This window comes from Frieseomelitta varia, unplaced genomic scaffold (genome assembly GCF_011392965.1).
Source record: "Frieseomelitta varia isolate USP_RPSP 00005682 unplaced genomic scaffold, Fvar_1.2 scaffold_458, whole genome shotgun sequence".
Classification (NCBI taxonomy): domain Eukaryota; kingdom Metazoa; phylum Arthropoda; class Insecta; order Hymenoptera; family Apidae; genus Frieseomelitta; species Frieseomelitta varia.
This window is the reverse complement of record NW_025110210.1, coordinates 12,472-31,067: the sequence shown is the minus strand read 5'-3', so window position 1 is coordinate 31,067 and position 18,596 is coordinate 12,472. Positions and strand designations below refer to the sequence as shown.

The 18,596-nt window shown below is 35.1% G+C and overlaps 1 long non-coding RNA gene across 1 annotated transcript; it reads left to right on the top strand.

Moving 5' to 3' along the window:
- Positions 1-1,120: 1,120 nt before the first annotated feature.
- Positions 1,121-18,343, top strand: LOC122532533. The gene is made up of 4 exons (XR_006307527.1): positions 1,121-1,134; positions 12,872-12,878; positions 16,383-16,389; positions 18,230-18,343. It is a non-coding gene; the product is annotated as an uncharacterized LOC122532533 (long non-coding RNA).
- Positions 18,344-18,596: the final 253 nt, after the last annotated feature.

Here is an 18,596-nt window from a genome sequence, read left to right as displayed (position 1 = left end):
CCAGAGCAAGTGGTTAACACCAGTACTACCAAAGTGGTCGAAATGTATAATTTTCCAAAATGTATAATTTTCCAAATGTATAATTTTTTAGATACTTTAGACATTTTATATATGGCACACTAGTCAGTATAATTTTGACAATAATAATATTCTAGTGATATTAACATCTTGCGCTGAAATGACGTGTCACGCACGTTGAGAGTTTTTTGTTCTAAAATTGGATAATAATATTTTCTCATTTTTAAGTATATTTAAGTGAAACAAAATGGGCGAAACAAATAATAAATTTATTACTTCTCCAGTGATATGATATCGACGAGTTCAAAAAGAAAGCGACGAATTATCGTATACGGTCACTCGTTACGGTCCGCAATCAGTTGCCAGCGCAAGTGATTAAACTCATAATTTTGTGTTTTGTAAGTTTGGCTTTATTTTTCCCCACTTTGAAATTGCACGATTGAAGCCTTGTTTCCTCCCGATTGAATCTGACTTTTTAAACTTGTAGCTGATTAATTTCATTTCAGCATAACTGTTACAGAACGCCAGTCTGACTGTGTATCTGAATCTACTTATCACTCGATTGATACTTGTGTATGCACACACTAACGAATATCATTTTGAAGCACTGGCTAACTTTTTAATGTAACCACGAATTTCATCATTGTATGTTCTATGTCAAAATTGAAGCAATGGCGGCCGGTATAAATTTAATCGATCCGAAATGTCCGTACGAGCTAATTTATTAATCAAGATGAATAATTAGTACCGGATAATAGTCGGAATGGAAGATGATCGATCAATGATTCAAATAATAATAATTGAAGTAATGATGTAGGAAGTTACGGCCGTATCAATTACACGAACATTGACTTCGCTGTGCTCAATTATCCATACAACATATTCGATATCGCTTTATGTTTTAAACATCAAGCGTTACCTGTTATATTCATATAGAATGAATTTTAAGCCTTGACTGGCATATCATTGGATAATGGAAGTCATGAATTGAGGTTCAAGTCAGGTTTCACAGGTATAAATTGAATTGGGTTTAATAAATCTGCAATAAATTTGAGTTTAAATTAAATTTAGATTTTACACTACCTTGCATTTTGTACCTTTTAATTTGACTTTCTGGTAATTCCTTTACCAATTTTCATCAAAGAGAATACAAGATACAAAATAATACGATCGAATATTTAAATGACTGAGTAAAAATTACTACAATCATCTGCGAGCTCGAGAGTTAAAATCAACTTGGATTGAAATGCAAATCTGTTGTAAAGAAAGTTAAGAAACCTAAATATTTCGTTCGTCTTCGAATGATAGGCATCGTTTGCCACGAGTGATATCACGAGCGCCGTTTTAATTATCGTGGAATTCTCGTGACGCGATTACGCAACAAGAGAAGTGAAAGTCGCTCGATATTTGAGAACGCGGGGCGCGGTGCACTGAGACGTCGAGATTTCTCGCAGACGTTCGACCTCTTCGTCGTCTCCCGCCCGAAACGGCAAAGCGGAAGTGAAACGAAATGAGATTCTGCCGGTGCGAGATCCGAGTCTTATAATACGAATTTTTTGACGTTAAACAATTTCTCTGTAACAATGTACAATGAAAATATTAACTCTCAACCGGCGCCAGTTTTTAATTTAATTGAACTTTATTATTAAGACTAGAGCTACTAAAGTGGCCAAAAATGACCAATTTATAATTTCTGTTAGACATTTTATAGACGTAACAACACTGTGTTTTTAAAGATTTAAATAATTTTTTGTAAAATATATAAATGAAAGCTCATATACATTGTATTATTATAAAGTTTCTCTATTTTTTTGACTCTGATGGAAATTTTATGTTTTAATCATCGATAGTTCTAATGTTAATAATAAATAATTATAAATAATAAATATTTATCACTCTCCGTGATAATAATTAAATAATTATTATTAATTATATTATTATTAATAATTATTACCACGGAGAGTGTAATTTAATTGAACTTTATTACTTATCACGCAGAACGTAAAAAATTTGTAATCACCTAATGACATAACTCAGACCAATATAAATGATATAATATGTAAAATAAAAATAATATAATTTATAAAGTATAAAGTATAATAGTAAAGAGTAAAAATAGTATAATTTAAAGTAAGTAAAATATATCAATATAAATGATATAATATGTAAAATAAAAATAATATAATTTATGAAGTATAATAGTAAAGAGTAAAAATAGTATAATTTAAAGTAAGTAAAATATATCAATATAAATGATATAATATGTAAAGTAAAAATAATATAATTTATGAAGTATAAAGTATAATAGTAAAGAGTAAAAATAGTATAATTTAAAGTAACATGAATTTCATATTACTCATCTACGATGCAACGACGTTATTCGAGGATTAATATTATTACAATTTGCAAGGATCGAAATTCCTCCTTTATTTCCCTCCTTCTATATTAATCCATCCTCATTATCAGATCGTTGAAATCAATTAAATCAAACTCGTCGAAGCATTAAACCAAAGAACGATCAATCTCCTCGATTCAATCTCAAGACGCATTCGCACACTCGCGCCCGCTATTAAATCGATAATTCCAAACTGTAATCACCAGTTAGGCTAAACCGTAACCTCTCTAATAACCAGAAACGGCCGGCGAGAGGAGGGAGGGGGGGGGGGAAGATTGGATTCGCGAGACGCGAACGGAAGTGAAACGAAATGAGACTCAGCGCCGGTGTATTCGGAAGTGTTCCTTCTCTCACACGGCCGGGATAACCCGTGCCTTTTCGGTTTTATTTCGTCTGAGTCCGGACTTATTCGTCGTGTTCCTCGCCACTTAAACATTTTATCGGCGAGCGGGCACCGAGGTCGACGATGCTCGATTGGCCACCGAACGATAAAAACCCGGACGTTCCGCGTTCGGTCCAGACGTTCCGCAGGAAAAATTCCCTTTTCCCGCGAGAGGAAACGCGGCGATTTCGCTTCTCCTACGGCGCCATATTTGCTTACGAGCTCCCCGCGCTTCTCACGAACTATCGTGAGTGCCATTTCCTTTTTTTTTTTTTTTCTCTGCAGCGAATTTTCCATGGTCCCTTGGCCCGTCACGTTCGAACGACCGGTTCGATCGTTCACCGTTTCGCGTCTTCTTCTTCCTCCTTCATTAACGAATTCTTGTTCTTTCTTTTTTTCTTGTCTTTTCGAGCATTGACTATCGTTTCTGAGGGAGCGTCACGTGGATAATTTAAAGATTTACAGTTACAAAGTTGTAATCATCTTTTTCATTTTAGGTAGTCGTTATCTTTTGTCAAGATTACCCAAGGTTAATTCACAACTGAGGAGTATTTCGCTATGAATCAACGTCGAAACTAATCGTCGATTTCTCGTTTTCTTCGTGCTTTCTCTCGCTCGCGATTTAAAAGCTCGGATAAAGTTACGATCTACCTTCTTACAAAACACATTCAAACATGTATATTATTCGAAACTTTTTCATGTTTATTTCATTTCAATCGCTTCAAAACGATTATAAAGATAAAACCATCTACGACAGTCAACGTCTTCATTCAAATTGGAAAGAAAAAATGGTACACGTAATTTAACGAGGCATGGCTACTTGTTTCAATTTTATTTAATATGATAAATAAAAGGAACGTTGCACGAGATTGCGATTTCGCCTTTCAATCGTGGAAATAAATGTTGGAACTGGGCGGAACTCCTACGTGAACTTTGGTACACGAGCTTCTTTGTGCGTTTGTGCATACATTCGAGGCACAGAGATATACATATGTACAAGGTGTTGTTTGTTTGCATGTTACAGCTTTCAAACGAGCCTGTTTGTCTCTTTATTTTCATACCTTCGTGCGTCTCTTTCCTCTGGTAAAACTTCCCTCTCTCCCTCTTTCTCTCTCTGGTTTTCATTTGTTCACGCTCCTTGACTTTCCCTTTCCATCCTTTCCCCGTTCTCGTCTCGTTTCAACCCTCAAGCTTTTCTTTCACGATCGTTTCCCCATTCTTATTTGTATTCTCCACTGTTTAACTTTCATTCTGTCCCGCTGATTCGTCCCGGCTTTTCACCCCGTTTATGCTTTTATACGTACACTTCCGCTTATACAGCCACTTTTCTGCCTTCTTGTTTCTTTCATCGTTCCAACCCCCCGTTCGCTCTGCGGTTTCAATCCTCCCTTTGAGCGTTGTCTTGAAAGTTCTTGAATTTCTTTTTTCTACGTTGTGTTCTTGGACAAGGTAGAAAGTACTACATGCATTTCTTTTTGACAGATTGTTCTACTTCAAACAGTGTTTCGTTAAATACCTCTTCGTATGTTTCTCTTTAGTTACTTAGTCCCTCGACGGCCTAATTTTTATCATTTTCGCTGCTCAGAATTCTCTTTGTTCACGTGAATTTTTTATTCGGGAAATATTGTAAAACATTTTTCGGTATTTTGCACAAATTATTCGGTTTTGTTGAGTATTTATATATACCTATATATTTTGACTAAATATATCTGTAAATTCTAAATGATCCTAATCTAAATTTATAATCTGTAAAATTTATTCAACACCCAGTCAACTATTCCAGTCAAATATTAAACTTATAGAAGTGAAAAACACCTAAATCCTGCAAATTTCTAATAAACTTTATAAATTCTAAATAACTTACAATCCAAATGTATAACCTCTAAAATTCAATCGTCATGATACTATATCAACCGAAAAATAAGCGAAAATCTAGCAAAATCCTCCTGAATTCTACAAATTCCCAACAAAAAAAATTCTAAATAAACTCTAAACAATTTACTCTAAACGTGTAATCTCTCGAGTCTGATCATCACGATCAAACGATTAGAAATACTACATCAGCCAAGAATTAAGCTTGTACAAACAGACGTCCTATAGAACCAAACCTGTTCAAACCGACTTTTGGTTTGAACAAGATGAAAAGATCGATCAACAAGCATCTAAGAAAATTTCCAAAAATACTAGCGTGAGATGTCCATGATTAGATTTAACCGTCCCGTGTAGGGAGCTAATATCCACTTCCTCCTTAAACCAACCCTCTCTGTTTCTCTAGCTCGCGCGAGTACACACACACACACATACCCAAAGAGAGATTGTCTCGAATGGTTGGAACTCGCGAACAGGTTCGGCTAACTGGAGATTGGGCACGTTGTCGAATACAAACGGGCCAAAGGCCTGCGGCGTTGTGTGCAGCACAACGAATGCAATTTGCCGGCGCCGCGTTTAATTACATCCGAGACGGTCACAGGCCCGCGTGGTCGAACCCGCGCGCGGACACGCTTCTGCCATCGAGCCGATCGCCTCTCCATTCCAACGATAGGTCCTACCGTGCTTGGTGCAACTATGCTCGATTCGACGTCCCCGTTTCCTCGGTTTGAAAGTGAAACGTTTAAACAGAGATCGTTTTCGCTTCATCATTTTTAGGGTGTTTCGCGCATTAACATATTACAGATTGTGTAATAAGCTCGTTCGACGATGAAATTAATGTGTATCACACATGGTGTTGATTGTTTTTTTTTTTTTTTAAATTAAAAGCAACTTTAGAAATTTTGTCTTTTTATCGAAAGGATTGCACGTATGCAAAGTGTTGTACGTTTCTTTGAATTATTATAATTAAATAATGGGAAGAACACTTTTCTCGGGCTGAAATGATTAACATTTCAACGTTAATAGTATTTCAACAAACTACGTTCGTCGATCGTAAAGCCAATATTTTCTTTTCTTTGTGATAATAATAATTTAATCTTTGAAATATTCCATGTTGTATTTTTAATTTCATATTACACTTGAAATATTATACAGTGTTCGTTTTCTCTCCCGTTTACAATTATGAGCAATGTTTACCCATGCTATGCGTAAAACACGAATGAATTATAAATAGATTGCACATGTTTATGCATCTATGAAAGATACAAAGAGAATGCAAGAAACTAAACATGTAGAATATCAAATGTAAAATATACATTGTAAAATATACATTGTATTATTTAGTATAAATCTTCTTGAATCTTCCTCTTCATTGCCTTCCTAAGTTCCATTTCTTTCACTGACGTCGGAAAAAATTTTAATTTGAATAAACATTCGCGACCTAGAATTGTAGAACACGGTTTCTGCAATCTGCAGACGTGTCGTTTATTAAACAAATCAAACCCTATAGTTTTCCATTTCGACGTATACAAATTTCATGGTGATGCTAATTATAAAATATCAAAACTTATATCGAATTTGCATTTTGAAAATAAAAGAAGTATCGTCAGGTAAACTCCGACAAGAGTGATACGTAATGAATTTATTATCGAGAAGAAAGTATCGATGATATGCTCGTTTTAAGAAAAACTTTGCTTTAAATGGAGTTTACTCGTTCCAATTGAAATTCTCCATCAATCACCATCCGTATTTCGTTTGGAATATTACAGACGAAACACGAGAACGCTTTTATTGAATATCGATAGCGAATATAATATGTATAGTTATAAGCGTTTGACGATCGTTTATCCATTATCCATACAATTTCCAGTTCTTACTGAAACTATATAAAGATTATTAGTTACACGCCAGGATTTGGAGGGTTTCTGAATTTTTAACAGTTGCAGTTCACCGAGGCTGTCACTTTTAAAACAAAGTTTAACAGGTTTAAAGCAATATCTAGCGTTTAGAGATTTAAGCAGCTCGGAATTAATATATCGATATATTTTATTCGAAACATTGGAACCGAGAAGAATTTCCCCTCTAATAATCGATAAATTTCTCAATAATAAATATTTCAATAATATCAATGGTAGGATATGAACGCGAAGTAGAATACAATGTAACGTAAATGAATTTGAACGAACTCTTCGATAGAATTATTTTATTATTACTTTACGTGCCGAAATGTGAAATTAATAAACGGAAATGGAAAATAATTAAATGATTTCAATAAAATTAACACGATGCGATGAATCAAAACACGAGTAAAATTTGCTCTACATTTGGAATTGAAATAAAATAATAGCAAAATAATAATAAAATAAAATAGCAAAATAATAATAAAATAAAATAGCAAAATAATAATAAAATAAAATAACAAAATAATAATAAAATAAAATAGCAAAATGATAAATTAATAGCAAAATGGTAATAAAATAAAATAGCCAAATAAAATACGCAAACTCTAATTTCGTCTGATTCTAATTCCATCTTGATTTCGTCGAGTATCATTTCGTTCAACTTTTCAAGATGCATGATTTCCAACTTGAAAAAAATGTTAACTTCCAACGCCACGAAACACAATTAAACTTTACATGTTTTTCAACAAACGTTTCAAGCAAACAAGCACGCTCGTTACACCTGCGCTGTGTTCTCATTATTTTCATTTCGTCGTGCAACAATTGCAGAACAAAAGTGCCATAATTTTTTCCACTCGCACTTCTCCCGTCGAAACTTTCGAACAGAGATGGGATGGTAACGAATTTTCGCGTCGGTGAAAATCAGCGGTCGACCATATAAAGTAAACTCCATAATTTCATCGCGGCAATGATGAATCGATGACACTATCGGGGAGGGGGACGCCCTTCTCGGCTTTGTTTCGAAATCAGCCGCGCGGCGAAGAGAAGAGACAGGTTTGAATAAACGCTGCCACGGGATACGCGACGATATCATCGCGTCGGATATTATCGATCTCTATCGTTATGCGGGCTGCGTATTTATCGGAGAATTTTCGCGAGGCAAGCATCGCGTTTCACGGAACCGTTGCTTCGTCCATTAACTTCGTCGGCTGAAGAAAGCAAAAAAAGCAGCAAAAGTTGTACATTGAAAACGTTCCCTTCCCTCTTCTTGTTTCTTTCGCGAATTACTGGTTTGTACGGGCACTTTTCTAGAAAGTGGGACGAGCCGCGCTCCTTTTTTTATTTTTATCCTTCCCCTTTGCAAGTCTCTCTCTCTCTCTCTCTCTCTTTCTCTCCCTTCTTTTAGCGCAGACCAATAGAGAAACATTGACAGGGAGAAAAATGTGGAATTTTACGGAGCGAGGTTCGTGACGTTGGAATAATTTAAGAAAACAATATTTTATAATACAGAAACAATTTTTAAAAACTTCTAGTCTCCCATTTTGTATAGTGCTCGAGTGTATCTGTCGCACCATTGAAAATTCGACATTATCGTTTCGTTAGAAATTTCTTACGCAGTATAGAACATTACAGTTACGAAGCAATTATTTGCTAAATACAAGTTTTTATTATCTACAATAAACGGACGTGATAACAAGCGATCGATAACGAATATATCTGAGAGTGCAAGTCGACGAACTTAAGAGTAAATTTTCGAGTAATACCAGATAATTAATCTATCGCGGGATGTAGATATAAATTTTCAATTGCGTTGGAAGTGCAACGGCGACACTGTGCGAGATATTTTAGCTTTCATCTTTGTATGCAAACGCTCGATCTTCTTGTTGAAATTGTATTTACTAGATCACGTAGCGCTGATGACAGTGAGTATGGCTGTCACGTATCTGCAGCCTTTGGTTTCAATGGATGATACGAAACGTGGAATTAAAACTAATTATTCAAGCGTCACAGCCGTGTAACTTAGAAATGCGATGGGAAATCTACAGAGAGAAATATACATATTTGAATCGTAATCAATGGAATGGTCTGAATGCTTGAGAAAGTTGTGTTACATAAAGTTATAATAGAAATATTTCTGTGTCTACGTACGTGTACTAAAATCCAACGTAATAAATAAATACACAGTAAGAAAATATTAAAAAGATACAGTTCCTACAAATTTGTTAATTAATGCAATTTTAAATTCAGACTTTTCACAAAGAGATGCACAAAACTATCATAAAATATTTCCGCGTAGTAAGAAATAATTTGTAGCTACCGAGGAGCTGAAAAAGTATGTCACGAAATTTTTTATTCTTCAATTCCTCTCATCTACCAGTGCAGAGGGAGAAAAAAAAAAAAAAAAGGGAAGAAGAAGAAAAATGAAAAGTTACATCTCGCCCCAGCTTCAACAGTTACTCAGTAGATACTTTATCGGTGTTTTCCTCCGGTTTGAAACGGTCCTTTTCCCTTTTCCTTTCAGCTCATTCCTCCTTACGTAATATGAAAACGGCGAGCCAAGAATTTTCTCTCGTCGCGAGAGGGTTTTAATAAACACGAAGCCAGCGGGAAATAGAAAGAAAGTAAAAAAAAAGAGAGAGAGAGAAAAACACACATACATGTATATAAAAATGAAAGCATCAACTGGAATTTCATTTCGAAAATGCATCCTTTCATACTGAGAGAAAATTAATAAACATTCTCTCGTACTCGAAAACGTCGAAATGAAAAAAAAACCGAGCGGGGGTTCGTTGCCACGAGAGACGAACGTCGCTCAAGGACGCCAATTAATTAAGAATCGAGCTAATAATTAACGAAACGACCCATCGCGAATGAATTTTGTCGAACCAATTTCATTAAATGCTGGGTCAATTGGCTCGCGAATCGTGGCTGCGAATTTTTCGAGAAAACCTCGGCCTCGGATTTTTTTATTCGAATTATTTAGATCCTGTTTCCTTCTCGAGCACGAGGGGATTTTACCTCTATAGAAAAGTTTTCCACGGTAATGTAGCTGGCACATCGATGGTCGTGGGATTTAACATCGCGGTTAGGTAATTAGCACGATTGGTTGGCACGTGGATGATTTCAAGCAAAGCCGAGCTCTCGATGATTGAAAGAGAGCAACGAGAACATGCTCGATGGATTCGAATGTGGAGTATTTTTGGATTAAATAGAAATTTCGTTGGTAAGTTTGATCGATCGAAGATTACAAATGCATTCGTTGTACGTTTTTATGTAACGTTTTTTGTCAAGTTTAGTATAATTCATCCATTCTGAGTGCCGTCTACGAATCCTTCCATATACATAGAATATCTTTCTGATTTTGTCGACGTATTCGATCAATCGTATATTCGAAATAAAGTATTTTAAACTAATTGATCGGTATCCAAATTTTTATTCACATTTAGTCACATTTTGTCCAAGTGCTCGGAATACCATACAGTCAAAAAATAAGAAAAAAATTTGTTATAACATTTTTTCATTTGGGGCTCGATTTTTTCTCTCGAGAAAATCGACTTCAAAGTTTGGTCATCTTTGAGTTTCTACGCAATGAATTGCCTTTGTTGTTAGAGGATGTATCCTTAGCTAGTATAAGGAGTATGATTTTCCAACACGACGGTTGGAAACTGCCACATTACACGAGGGAGGTTAAAAATATTTTAAATCAAAACGTATTAGTGTTGGATCGGTCGCGATGCCAAGATCTCCGGACCTCACGCATCTAGATTTCTTTTTTACCAAAAAAGTTTATAAAGACAATATTTCAAATATCACACATTTAAAGCAATATATTATGGGGGAATTCGAGAAATTAAGAAACATTAGTTTCATTCTGTTCGGATGTCATTAATTCGCCGAGCAAACTTATGTATGCAGCAACGAGGACGACATTTTCGACAATACTTGTAATAGTGTGCTGTATCGTGGTATTGCAATAGAAATTAGTAATAATAAGGAATAAAAAATTAATTATCAGTAGGAACACTTTGTTCACTTTGTACTTAATTATCAGTATTAGTAATAATGTACTGTATCGTAGTAATAAGGAATAATATTTGTAATAGTGTACTGTATCGTAGTATTGCAATAGAAGCTAGTAACAAGGAATAAAAAATTAATTATCAGGAACACTTTGTACTTAATTATCAGTACTTGTAATAATGTACTGTATCGTAGTAATAAGGAATAATACTTGTAATAGTGTACTGTATCGTAGTATTGCAATAGAAACTAATAATAAGGAATAAAAAATTAATTATCAGTAGGAACACTTTGTACTTAATTATCAGTACTTGTAATAGTGTACTGTATCGTAGTATTGCAATAGAAACTAGTAATAAGGAATAATACTTGTAATAGTGTACTGTATCGTAGTATCGCAATAGAAACTAATAATAAGGAATAAAAAATTAATTATCAGTAGAAACACTTTGTACACTTTGTACTTAATTATCAGTAGGAACACTTTAACCACATAATAAATAACGTTTGTAAACACTATCTCGGACGGAGACAACAGACCGCGGTAGAGTAACAGACAACTAAATCGTTCACAAAGACGAACAAACTTTAAAGTCGATTTTCTCGAAAACCTAGCCCTTCCCCCAGATAAAAAAATGTTACGCCAAATTGTTTTCTCATTTTTTGAGAATCACCCCCCCTATTACAAATTTCGGCCCACCCAGTATACAACGTGAATGCTACAGCATCCACGTCGATACAAATCAAATTTATATCGTATATCGTGAACGTGTTCAATTTTCTGCACTCTCATTTCGCTTCAATTTGCAAGCGAATTAATATCGATTGACTGACGCAACACGAAAAATTTAAATCTCCTCAAAGACGGGGCTTTCCCTGTCTGTCAAGTGTCCAGAGGATGGCCGATCGTGTCGGAAAAACATGTTTACCGTGCGAAACGTTATCGTTTCGTGCGAATCTACGCGTAGAACGAGAGAGCGTGGTCCGAGAGGCCGGCCATTGTTCGAGGGGGCAGCGATGCGTGCTCTCGCCGCGATGCCAGACGTTCCGGAAACGGAGGCAAGGATGAAAGGAGAGCGGAGAGGCGCAGAGGCTCGAGGAGGCGCAGCCACCCGCCGCCGCCGCCGCCGCTCGCTGTTTCAGATTTACGGGCTTCGAGCCCGTGCGAAAGACACCGGGAAACGTGCTCGTGTGTGACCCACATCGTTAACGAGACGTGTTTCGCTGATTAAATAATGGGAGCTCATTGCTTTCGGATTGGGAGACGGGCGAAGACGAGCGCGCTCTGAATGGAGGCGAGCGACGCCGATTCTCCCTCGCCAGGGATCGCCTCGATAAAAGATCTCACGATCGATCCTCGCGGCCCGGTTGTTTGCTTTTGTTTCAAATAACGGATCGTCGGACGCTTCGGCTTTCACGGGACCCGAGGTTATTGCTGTCGGTTGACAAGTCGAGCGTTTCTGCTTCCGGGATCGGGGCGCGTCTCTTTGGGAAAGTGTTGTCTCTCCGCTCTCGGTTTCGGTAGGAAACGAATTCTTCAATCTCCAACCTCTCAATTTCAGCTTCCCTATCTTCCGTATACTTTCATTCGAAAACATTTCTCAACCTGCGTGTCTGCTCGTATCGTTCGAGATTTCTTGTCGTCTGGGATTCTTTTTTTTTTTTCTTTTTTTTTTCTTCTTCATCGCCAATACGCATGGAGCGAGAATAATTGAATTTCACTTGTTACAATTTGTTTATTTTGTAATTTATTTGTAAATTATACTATCAATATTATGTTATAGTATATTTGTAATTTATTTTGTTCAAGTCTATCAAGTAAGTAAATTAATTATTTCGAACATCTCGAACGAATTTAACGGATCAATGGATTTAATGAATTTAAGGGAACAACAACATCAAGTTAGACTTGCAGGTTAGAAGTTGTAACATTCAAGAGAGAGATCCACTTTTAACAAACTCTCGAATTTCAATTTCAACCTTTCAGACTGATAACATCAATTTCAAGTTCCAAAGGAAATTCAATATATTTTTCATTGCTCAAGAGTGGTTGAATACTGGTTGCTCAAACTGCGACTGAAATTTCAGTTTCAATTTTTCAGACTGAACACTATCGACTACAGCAATGTCGATTTGTTCTAAGGAAAACGTCTCGCTTATGTTACAATTGTGTCGCGTACGGAGAAAGAGAGAGAGAGAGAGAGAGACGGGTTTATTTCTCTTAGAAAATTCGATATATTTTAGTACCGTGTTTTATTGCTCGACGAGCGATTGGATACTTTTAAGTTTCTTCGTTGCATCGTCACATTTGGAACAATGGCGAGGTAGGTGTTCGAAAGCGATATTGACGATGTCGTTATAAATAGACTCGGTTGTATTTTGTTTCTACCTTTTATCGGTTAACGTGGTTCGCCGCTAATACGATCTCCATTATCCACAGTGCTCTGTACGTTTCTTTGTTTTATTATTAACGTGCATACAATTCGTTGGCAGGATATTTGCCACGCAACTTCATTCGTATTGTAAATTGGCAGCGCGAGCAAGAGAGTGTTGACATCGCTTTCGCACGGAAGCTGTTTCCACGTTACAGAGTATGAAACTTTATGTTTCAACCGAATTATTATAAAAGTTTTTATGAAAACTTCGCGGCTTTTCATGACCAAGTTTGTCGATCGTACATCATACATCCGTAAGTTTCAGGATACTTGGTTGGATCATTTACGACGTGGATGGATGAATAAATGCTGTGCCTAATTATTCTAAAAGGAAAAAAAAAAAAAAATAGAATTGATACTTATTAATAGACTGCGGATCTTCGTGCAGTTTCATATTTTTGTCAACACAGTCGCTCTTCGCTGTTACTTCAGCAAATACTCTATTTTCGATATTTCACTTTTCACTGTCGCGAGTATTACTTTTGAGTATCGTGAGTGATGTATAGAAATATATATCACTCAGAAATATATAAAAATTCCCAGTCTCCTTATATAATATGCCTCACACTATCAGTAGAAAAGAAATAACGCTAACGTTACAAAGTTCTAAAAATTAAGTCGCATTATACTTTCGAAAATTCTGTTTTAATAAACTCTATACTCTTAATAAATAACATAATATAATAAATAGTATAAATATAATAAAATATAGTAAAATAAAATAAACAATAATAATATAATATTATATCATATAATAGAATAAAATACATAAATGTGACGATGGAGAGCTCACTGATTCGCTTGAATTTGAAATATATACTTGTGGAACTACAAGCGCGTACTATCTCAAGAAGGGGGAAGAAAAATGCTCGACACGTGAGAATTAGAAAGTGAGTGCGAATTTCGCGGATCGTGAAAATAGAATTTTAGAAAATCGAAGCGAATGATCGACGATAGCGCCAGGGAAGCTAAATTACAACTTCAACAGAGACGTAAGAAATACGATTGTACCGGACGCGTTTCGATTAGTCATAGCTCGGGTGAATTATGGCGTTGAACGCGAATGGAAACGAAGCAATGATAGATCTCATTCAATCTGTGAGTTTATATTTAACGGTACGGTCAATTACGATCAATACAACGACACTCCATACTTGTACATTTAACGGTACGTGTAATCACGTGCAACAGAAACAGGCAATTCTACCACTGTAGGACTAACATTCGCGATATATTTTATAGAGTAAACAACGAAAAGTGGAATTTAAATTAAAAATAAATACTAATTTATTGACTAATTTATTGACTATTATGAACAGGTTGCAAATTTTCATGAATACTAAAAACTAGAATTTGAATATACTGAAAAGAAGAATTTGAATTTAGATTTTGCTATTAAAGTACGTGACACTGTTATAATTAAAAATTATATTGTTATAATTAAATAAAAAAATGTTTCTTAAAAAACAATATTATATAAAAAATTATATTATAGGTTATAATATTATATACAAAATTATATTATATGTTATAATATTATGTAAAAAAATTATATTACATATAAATTATACTGTTCTAATTAAAAATTTACATTAGCTATTAAAAAAATATATATAAATATCGTAACACTGTTATGAGTAAAAGGATAGGACTAGATAAAGGTATCTTGAAATTTATGAAACTCGAACTAGATAAGATCAAATACGTTTCTCTTCCATTTCGTGACACTTATTCATGCTACTGTAATTTATATATATATATATATATATATATATATATATATATATATATATATATATATATATATATATATAGAAAATAAATTGTTAAATGGTAATTCTTGGCTGTGATATTAAATTAACGTCAAGGAACACCGAGGGAAATACATAAAACACAGAAGGAAATCTGAAAAGAAAAAAAATGAGACGAAAAGAAAATGATAAAATATGAAAATTTCATTTCGTGGCATAGTCATTGCAGTTAGATTTTCTTGGTCGTCATGGTCCATTTATCTCCAGAGTACCCTCAGCCTTAGAGTTCTCTTGGTCTCAGGGTCGTTAAGATATCAGAGTCCATTTAGTCTCAGAGACCATCTAAGTCTCAGGCTCCCTTTGACCCTGAATTATCGCAGCTTTAGCTGTTAATTTGACGCTATAACCTCCTTTGTCTCAGGACTTTTTTGATCTTGAGATTACACTCCCTTGGATGGTCGTACAAGTACTTGAGAACCATTCAACATCAACTCTGAAGTGAAATTTGTCTCTAAATTTCTTTCGTTTCAGAGTCTTTTTGTTTCGAGGCTGTCTTCATTCTAACATTCACGTAGCAGACTTGGCTTTAGAATATTCCTTCCGCTTTTGAGATTAGTGCTTGACACCGAAATTCTAAAATTTATTCATGATTCAGAATTTCGTTTTTTACATTCATCTTAATTTATCGTACATATATACAACTTTGGCCAATTGCTAATATTAACGTACCTCGACTTTTCTATTAAAAAATATATTAAGGTAAATATATAAAGGTAAATATATTAAGGTATTAAAAATATATTAAGATAAATATATTACCAACTTAAAAAGTTAATCCTTTAGTGTAAAGATTGTCTGATTATTGTTTTATTTCTAAAGAACTCAAGGCTTTAGGATCTATATCTTCTCTACTTTTCAGAATTTTGTCTCAAGGTTTTTCTTGATTTCAAAACTTTAGGATTCTTGTCATTACATATTACAGTTCCAGACGCAAGATTTTAAGATCTCTTGACTTCAAAATTCTAAAATTGACTGAGCCTGCTGTCAGAGTCTTGTCTTGTCTTACAGCCAGCCTAAGTGTTAGAGTTTCTTGATTTTCATAATTTTGTTCCGAGATTTTTTTGACACAAGTTTGATTTCAAAATTGACTAGCGAATTTCAGGATTCTAGCTTCAGAATTATCATATTTTGACATTTTCTTTCATTCATTTTATTTCCTTTCTTTTCAGTCCCCGGGTCGTCTTGATTTCAAGATTCAGCCCGGAGTAACCCAGTTTTCAGAAATTCCGTAACTCCAAAATTCTCCGAGTTACTTAACATCAAATATCAATTTGAAATCAGCACGGTTAAAAGCTCGGTGGTTAGCTTGGGCTTGAAACCAAGAGAGATTTTAAGTCTAATTGCAAAAGTGCTCTTAAGAAGAATTCGAGGCTAAGAGAACAGTGACAATGAAATCAACGAAATCCTGGTGTAAATCCAGCGATTTCGGTAGACTTCGGTTCAAGAGTTCACTTTCGCTTTGAATGTCTTTCATCTAACAGTTTCCTTGTATTTATTAAATTCCTTTTTTTTTTTTTTTTTGGAGGTAATTACATCCAACTAAGTATCAAGTTATCAAGTAATGCATACTAAATATTACAAATGGACATCTTATTTTGACCATTATACGTGACGTCTTTGAGTTTTTGACGAACTTTCCACGAACACAAGGAATTTTGCAGTTTAATTAATTAAATTGCTATGTCTTGCTTGCGAAAACAACAATCTCCAATATTTATCATCAAACGTCAACGTCACAGTTGAAAATTTAATCATTTCGATTAAAGCACTAACCGCTTTGTAAAAAAACCAAAAAAAAAAAATGGTTGATCGAAAAAGTTTGTTTTTTTCGCCGATGTAACATTTAAAAATGCCGAAGCTTCCATGTGTAACAAACGTTCAATGGCTTTTTCGCTTTTTACCGCGCAGCATCAACGATTATTAATAATTCGCCGAATAACAGATTAAATTAATTCGCAAATATTATTCGTATTATTTGCACAGCCGTGGGATCTCGTGTTATTATCGGATGTTGTTCTTGCCAGAAAAATCATTATTTATATATATATATATATATATATATATATATATATATATAATGATAATATTAACATACATATTATACAATACACGTACGTATATTATATATATATTATATATTATATATATATAATATATGTATTATCACACGTACGTGCGTCGTATAATATGTACGTTAACATTATCGATCTCTCGACACACACACACACACGGACTCGATTTATATTCGGACAACTGGGGAAAAGAATTGGGTCGTTGGATGGGTGAATAGGCGAAAATCGACGGGATCTCGTTAAGCGAAAATCGTTGATTATCGAGAGGAGAAGGAGAGCCGACCCTCCGCCAACATTGCCTAATTAATTTCACGATTATTCGTGAACCGCCCCCCCCCCCCCCTCGTGAGACGCGAATCGTGACAATCGAGGGACAATATTTTTTTCATTAATTCAGCGTGATTAAGGAGTTACCTCCTCGATATCTCTGTGTGGTGACATTCGACTGATTAGATTCTAAAGTAACGACGCGATTATCGTAATCGACGAAATTTCCTCGCGATTCAACGCAATGTTGGAAGAAAAATGTGAATTATTTTCTCCCTTTCCGCGCAGCTTTCCTTCTCTTCTTCTTTCTCCTCTCTTTCGGCTGAGAGACAATTTACCGAACATACTCTCCGTGTATAATGCGAATTCTTTGCGCGTTATTTGATTAAGCATTCGAGGCATTTCGCTTTCGCTGGAATTCGCTTCGGCAATGGATTCCAGGAGAAAAGTGGCTGGCCTAGTTTCGCCGCTGTTAATTCCCTTTTTCTCTGCTTTTTTTTTCTTTTTCGCTGTTGTCTCTGACGAATTTGTTTGGCGAGAGGTGGCTCGGTTTTCGAGAGGTTTCGGTTGTGACTCTGCTTTGTCCGGCAGATTTTTGTTTCAGGAACGTTTTGTCCGTGTGGACGCTGCTTGAATTAATTGAGAAGCTTTGGGGCGAGGGGCTCCGATCATTTCGTTTCGGTTATGACAGCAGTTTAATGCTGTCGCATGGTAAATGAAATGCACACACCTTTGAGTGTTACGTTCGTTGCAAAATTTTGACAATCTTTTTCATATTTATTATAATCTATAGTGTATATATTTTTCACATATATACTTTATCGTAATTTAACGTTTCGTGATACAAATTCTTAACAAAATAACTAGAAAATAAAAGCAAGAAAATATCGGTACATTTTATTTCTAAAATTTTCCTCTTTCTTTATAATTTAAAGTATTCATATCTACAGATTAGATATGAATACTTTAATATTCACGATCAAGAGTGTACATATACCGCTCACAAAAATTAGGGGAATTTTCAAAATGAATATGAAGCGATTAAAAAAAAGAAGCAAGACAAGAAACATCAGAAAAGCAAACAAGTCAACGGAAGTTGTTCTTGTTTAATAAAAAAAAATAAATCGAATGCCTCTTTTTTTTATTCATTTCGAAATATCCCCTAATTTTTGTGAGCAGTGTAATCTAAATGCTCAAGTTCTTCTTTCCTCTTGTGCCGTGTCAGCAATTAAGGTAGACTCGAAACGCGAAAACAACCCTCAGTTGATATCGATACCGTGGGAAAGGATATTTGGCTTCGTATTAACGAAGCATTATCACAATAAACGCTTTAGGGGGATAGTTAGAGTTACGGATTTCTGTTTCACGGCAACCAGCTCGTACATACGTAGATATGTATTACGAGGACATGTGTACACGCGTCCCT